Raw genomic sequence first — 6,000 nt, forward strand, 5'->3', positions numbered from 1 at the left:
CTGTATATAGTGCTGGGAACAGAACAAAACACAACATTACATCGGAACAGAGTCAGAAAACGAATTAATGTGGGCACAGTGTGTATAGTTCTCTCTCTCCTGATTTGATGTTCTAATCACTTATCTTATTTTACATCTTAATTATACATTTTAATTAACCTTGATGAAGACATGACAAACCTGAACTCTTGATATATGAATGTATGACTCTTATATTCTAATTTCCAAGCCACTTACTAGTAGTTCTTTGCATTAAATATATGAAGAAACCGTGGGTACAGTACCACAGTGTTATTGTGAATTTGTGTCATAGTAATATTGCCACTTTTTGTGTTGTTATTCCATGGCATGTTTGTGTTAGTTTGCTCTCAGATAAAGATCTGAATGTGGGCACCTGGGTGGCTCAGTGAGCTAAGGGTCTACCTGCAGCTCAGGTCATGATCCCAGACTCCTGGGATCAGGCCCAGCATCAGACTCCCTGCTCCGTGGGGAGTCTGCTTCTCCCTCTGCCTCTCTTGCTCTGCCTCTCATGAATGAATAAAATCTTAAAAATAAAAAAAAAAATTAATGTGGTTGTTGGTAACGAGTATAGTTGGAGAAAGATATATATATAGGGATATATATAGGGATATAAAATAAGACCAAGAATATATATAGGGATATAAAATAAGACCAAGAACCACGCAAACTTTAAAATTCTTTAGTCTGCTTTTACCTACAGGTGTTTTTATATAGACCTTGGTTTCCTCTAAGTGGAAGTCAAAAAATACGATCATTTCTGCATTCTCACGGAGAAAGCACTATGCAGTGCATAGCCAAGGTGAACCAAAAAGAAGTGATCACGTACAAATGTAACAGACCGAGAGCTGTTGTGCACAGTCAGAAACCTAAAGCATGAAACCCGGACCTCGGTTTCCTTAATGGGATCTAATCTTTCTGAAACCCCTGCTTCTGTCTGGGAGAGGAAAACCTCACAATGCTCTTTTACGATTTTCCACGCACTCTCATTTTGGAAAAGTTTCAGTCAGGTAATCAGTCATCCAATTTCAAGTATCTTTTTTTTTTTTTTTTAAGATTTAATTTGTTTATTTGACAGAGAGAGACATCACAAATAGGCAGAGAGAGAGAGGAGGAAGCAGGCTCCCTGCTGAGCAGAGAGCCCGATGAGGGGGCTTGATCCCAGGACCCTGAGAACATGACCTGAGCGGAAGGCAGAGGCTTGATCCACGGAGCCACCCAGGCGCCCCCAATTTCAAGTATCTGTATCTCACTTATTCTCCAAGATTTCTCTTTGAGATTCTTCCTCCTCCCCAGGTTCCCTCTCTACTTAACCTGTGTGCCCGCCAGCAAAGAAAGCCGTGCCTAGTCCCCAGGGCAGTCTCCAGGGTTCCTTCTGCGTCTGGATCTCAGACACCTCCCACTTCTCCTCCTAATGAGGCTGGCTTTTCTGTCTCCCTTCCCCAGTCTCTACTGCAGACAACACTAGTGGCCAGCACTCCACAAAGCCACCATGGAGGGGAAGTTCTTTGTCCCCTGACAAGCCTCTTGGAGCTGTTTGGGATTCCACCCTGGCTTTCACGTACCCATGGAAACTCACTGACGCTTAGTATATATTTCATAAAAGCCCAGGCTGGTTTTTTTTTTTTTTTTTGTTTGTTTTGTTTGTTTTTGTTTGTTTGTTTGTTTGTTTGTTTGTTTTCTTTTCTATGCCCCCTCCTGGGCTTTGTCTTTTTGGCCTGGAAATGTTAAACATATTCTCCAGGTTCTATAGATTAGCATAAAGGGGTGTTAATTACCCCTCACAAAGGGGTGTTAATTACTTATGTTTAGGGACACCTGGGTGGCTCAGTGGGTTAAGCCTCTGCCTTTGGCTCAGCTCCTGATCTCAGGGTCCTGGGATGGAGCCCCGCATCAGGTTCTCTGCTCAGCAGGGAACCTGCCTACCCCTCTCTAGTGTAAAAGCAAGATTTTGCCTGGAGCTTTTGCCAGCCTGGGACTGGAGAAAGACATTTTGCCTGGGATTATCAATAGCCTTCTCAAACACAATTCCCAAAACTTCCTTCTTCTCCAGACTCAAAGTCCCTTTGATCCCTTGCTCATATACTGTTGTACATAACTTAATATATAAAAATACATGCTTTGTTGTTCAAGCAGGTAGGAGAAGAGCCTCGGCACGGTGACTTCAAAATCGTATGACTTTGGGGAGTGCCCTGAAGTCTTGAAACTTCATTTTCTTTCTTCTCAGAACACATGTTAACACTATGTCATAGTATCATGGTCAAGATTAAATGGAATTGCTTATATAAAGTGCTAAGCCATACCCTGTACAAATGTGCTCCATAAATTAAAACTATTTCAAACAAGACTCCCTTGTAAAATTATAGCTAAGCTATTAATTAGAGATGCCAAACTGAGACCGAGGCAAAAAGTAACTCTTCAAAGAACAGGATGAAATGACAAAAAGTAGCTTGACAGAGTAATTCTAACTGTTCTGTTTTGGTTTTTATAGTGACCCTTTGAAATTATAATCTTCATAAAGAAATGCGTTTTGCTAACTATCTGAAATAAATAGAATAATCAAGACAATTTACAAGACAATTGTCCATGACTTTGATTCCTTTTGTCACATCGTGTGTCAAAACATTAAAAGTAAGCTTTTATTTTAATTAACATAAAAATCGAGAAGGAACAGCCTTCGCTACAACAAAGAGGATGTTATTAAATGGAATAGGTCAAAAAGAAAAGCAGGCTGAAATGATACAACACAGATGATCTTTGTCATATGGTCTGTGTTTGGTCTCAGATGTAAATAAGTACTTAAAAGTAATTCATGTGGTGAATGAAAAGGATCAAGCACTTGAAATAAGCCAAGCATGGGAAAAATTAACATATTTTAAGGCAAGCCACCATCACTAAAATGTCATATCTTAAATCCTGTGTTTGTTCACTGGAATCTAACTATGCTATAGAGACCATAGTGCATTATATTAATATTAGACAGGCCCCTGGACTGTAGACCTAAGAATTATGTGAAAAGATGCTATCTGGAAGCACAATTTCAAGACTTATTTTTCTTTACTCCGTAATTCTGGTCCTTCATTTATAATTCACATGAATAACACAGTATTCGCCTTTAAGAAATGATATTATGCATTTTTAAAAGCCAGCGATTCCATTCTGTTTCAAGAGAATGCACTTGGCATTAAACAGTACAGGGGCTGCTTTTTCGGGAATAGTGTTTTGTTTGTTTTATATGCTTGAAATTCGGTATGGTACACAGATAGTAAGATATGTTTTCCTTCTCAGTTTAAATTAAAAAAAAAAAAAACATTCTAAATGACCATATTCTCACCCTTTGGTTTTTTGGTATGCATTGCATCCAAAGAGAAATCCTTTTTTTTTTTTTTTTCAAAATCCAATAGATATTGTGGCAATAGACTAACTTAGTTCTTTTGCATTTATGTATTTATGTATTGGGGATTTTCTTTTTCTTAAGGCTTATAGTTTGCAACTGCTATTCTAAATACTTTTGGTTGTAATTAGTCACAAGCATTGAGGACTTTATAAGGAAAACATATAGCACAGCTATAAGAATTAATTTGTCTTTTACAGTATCTGCAATCCTGGTGCTCAATATCTTAATTCAGTTGAATATTTGTAATAGAAATGTTTATGAAAATGCTTGTGTACCTAAATTTATAGAAAGTAAGTCAATTAGTGCCTTTAGAGTAACATGCTAATAAAATCGTGTGGCAGTATCTCTCCCAGTTTAGGCTTATTATTTTTCCACTGCCAAAATTCTCCAGGAAAAGACTGCACATTTCAAAGCAACTAAGTACTCTCCAAATACTTATCATTCAATTACAAAAAGAAATCCAGCCCAACACCCTACAATGTATAAGAGAATGGATCAGTTCAAATCTAAGTATGACTAAGCTATAGATTTTAAAATTTTAGGAGACATATTCAAAGCCTCTCTGATGCCTAAGCAATTCGTGTATGGGGGAAAAACTGAGTTTCTACATAAGGGAAAATATCACTGTGAGGTCTCCGATATAGAGCTAATCATTGCTTCGCACTGTCTGCCAATGATCTGATTCTGCCTGGCACGGGAAGGCAGTCTATGCCACTCAAAGTTTAAAGCTGTACAAATTCTGTCTAGTGGAGAGACCATCGATCTTCCAACAAAAAAACAATTTTGCAAAGACCAACAAAACAAACAAAGGCAATTTAGCATACATGAAGACATTTCAGTATTCTCTATCTATGTATGTATGGATTAAACTTTGAACCAGTTGTAACATCTTACCAGATCCCTCATTAAAGAGCACGGTAGGGGGCACCTGGGTGGCTCAGTGGATTAAAGCCTCTGCCTTTGGCTCAGGTCATGATCTCAGGGTCCTGGGATCAAGGCCTGCATCAGGCTCCCTGCTCAGTGGGGAGGCTGCTTCCTCCTCTCTCTGCCTGCATCTCTGCCTACTTGTGATCTTTCTCTGTCAAATAAATACATAAAATCTTTTAAAAAAATAAAATAAAGAGCACAGTAGATCTCCACTTGCCAATTATTTAATATTGGTGTGAGAATCAGCATTTACCCTTAAAAACTATGTCTTTTAATAATTATTTTCTCTGAGCCCAAGCTTCCTTCATCTATAACTTGGGAGTAATAATATCCACACCTCCTGGTATTCAAAGAACTGAGTGCTTGTGAGTTTTATAAAGTTACTTGTTCCCTGCCAGTAGGGACCATTCATTAAAAACTTGTTGGTAATGTATGTGTTCTCTCTGATGAATGTCCTTGTTCTATTTCTTATTTATTTCAGAGAGAAGGATAGCAAGCACTGGGGGAAAGAGCAGAGGGAGAGCGAAAGAGGAACTCAAGAGATAATGCCTTGAGTGCGGAGCCCAAAGTGAGGCTTTGTCTCACGACCCAGAGATCATGACCTGAGCTGAAACCAAGAGTCAGACCTTTAACGGACAGGGCCACCCAATCACCCCCTTCTCTTAAAAACAAAATCTCGTTTCTTTTCTTTAGATTTTGTTTATTTATTTATTTGACAGAGAGAGAGAGAGAGAGAGTGAGCCAAAGATATTGACAGAGAACCCAAGGAAGATGAAGGAGCGCGACTTGAGTAGGAGCAGGGAGGAGAGGAAGGAGGCAGAGAGGAGAAGCAGGCTCCCTTCTGAGCAGGGCGTCGCCTGTGGGGCGCAATCCCAGGACCCTGGGATCATGACCTGAGCCAAAGGCGGATGCTTAATAATCAACTGAGTCACCCAGGACCACCCCAAAAATGTCCTTTCTTAAGACTCAGGTTTTGTCTCCTTCCTTCTCTTTACAACCAACCTTTCCCATTGTCCACGTTTGCTGTTCATCGCTATTTATATCCTTTGCAATCTGGTTTTTGCGGCCACCAATACGCCTATCCCAGACCATCTATCCCTTCTATGTTAGCCCTCATTTTAGTGGAGTTCACAGCAGCATTTAACACTGCTGCAATTGGGAAACACTCTCCTCTCTTGGTTTCTGAATGCTATTTGCTCAAGGATTTCCTCCTACCCCATTAACAATTTCTTCTTAGTCTTTAAAAGTGCTCATTCCCTCCAGCCATCTTGAAGTACGAGGCACATTCCTAAGATCTTCACTTTCTACTCTAGATGCTCTTCTTAAGGGATCTCACTCTAAGTTGTAGCTTCAATTACCATGTATAATCTCATCCATGTCACTGGTCCTCAATTTTATCTACATATTAGAATTCTTTGGGATGATTTTATTTTATTTATTTTATTTTTTAAAATATTTTATTTATTTATTTGACAGAGATCACAAGTAGGCAGAGAGGCAGGCAGAGAGAGAGGAGGAAGCAGGCTCCCTGCTGAGCAGAGAGCCCGATGCAGGGCTTGATCCCAGGATGCTGGGATCATGACCTGAGCTGAAGGCAGAGGCTTAACCCACTGAGCCACCCAGGGGCCCCTCTTTGGAATGATTTTATAGCATACCTG

General features: G+C 39.7%; 1 pseudogene; it reads right to left on the reverse strand.

Annotated features, from left to right (window-relative positions):
• Positions 1–5,434, reverse strand: part of LOC101671856 — a 110,257-nt pseudogene extending 104,823 nt beyond the window's left edge.
• Positions 5,435–6,000: the final 566 nt, after the last annotated feature.

The sequence above is a fragment of the Mustela putorius genome, unplaced genomic scaffold (genome assembly GCF_011764305.1).
Source record: "Mustela putorius furo isolate JIRA1106 unplaced genomic scaffold, ASM1176430v1.1 tig00000589_pilon_pilon_pilon, whole genome shotgun sequence".
NCBI classification, from domain to species: domain Eukaryota; kingdom Metazoa; phylum Chordata; class Mammalia; order Carnivora; family Mustelidae; genus Mustela; species Mustela putorius.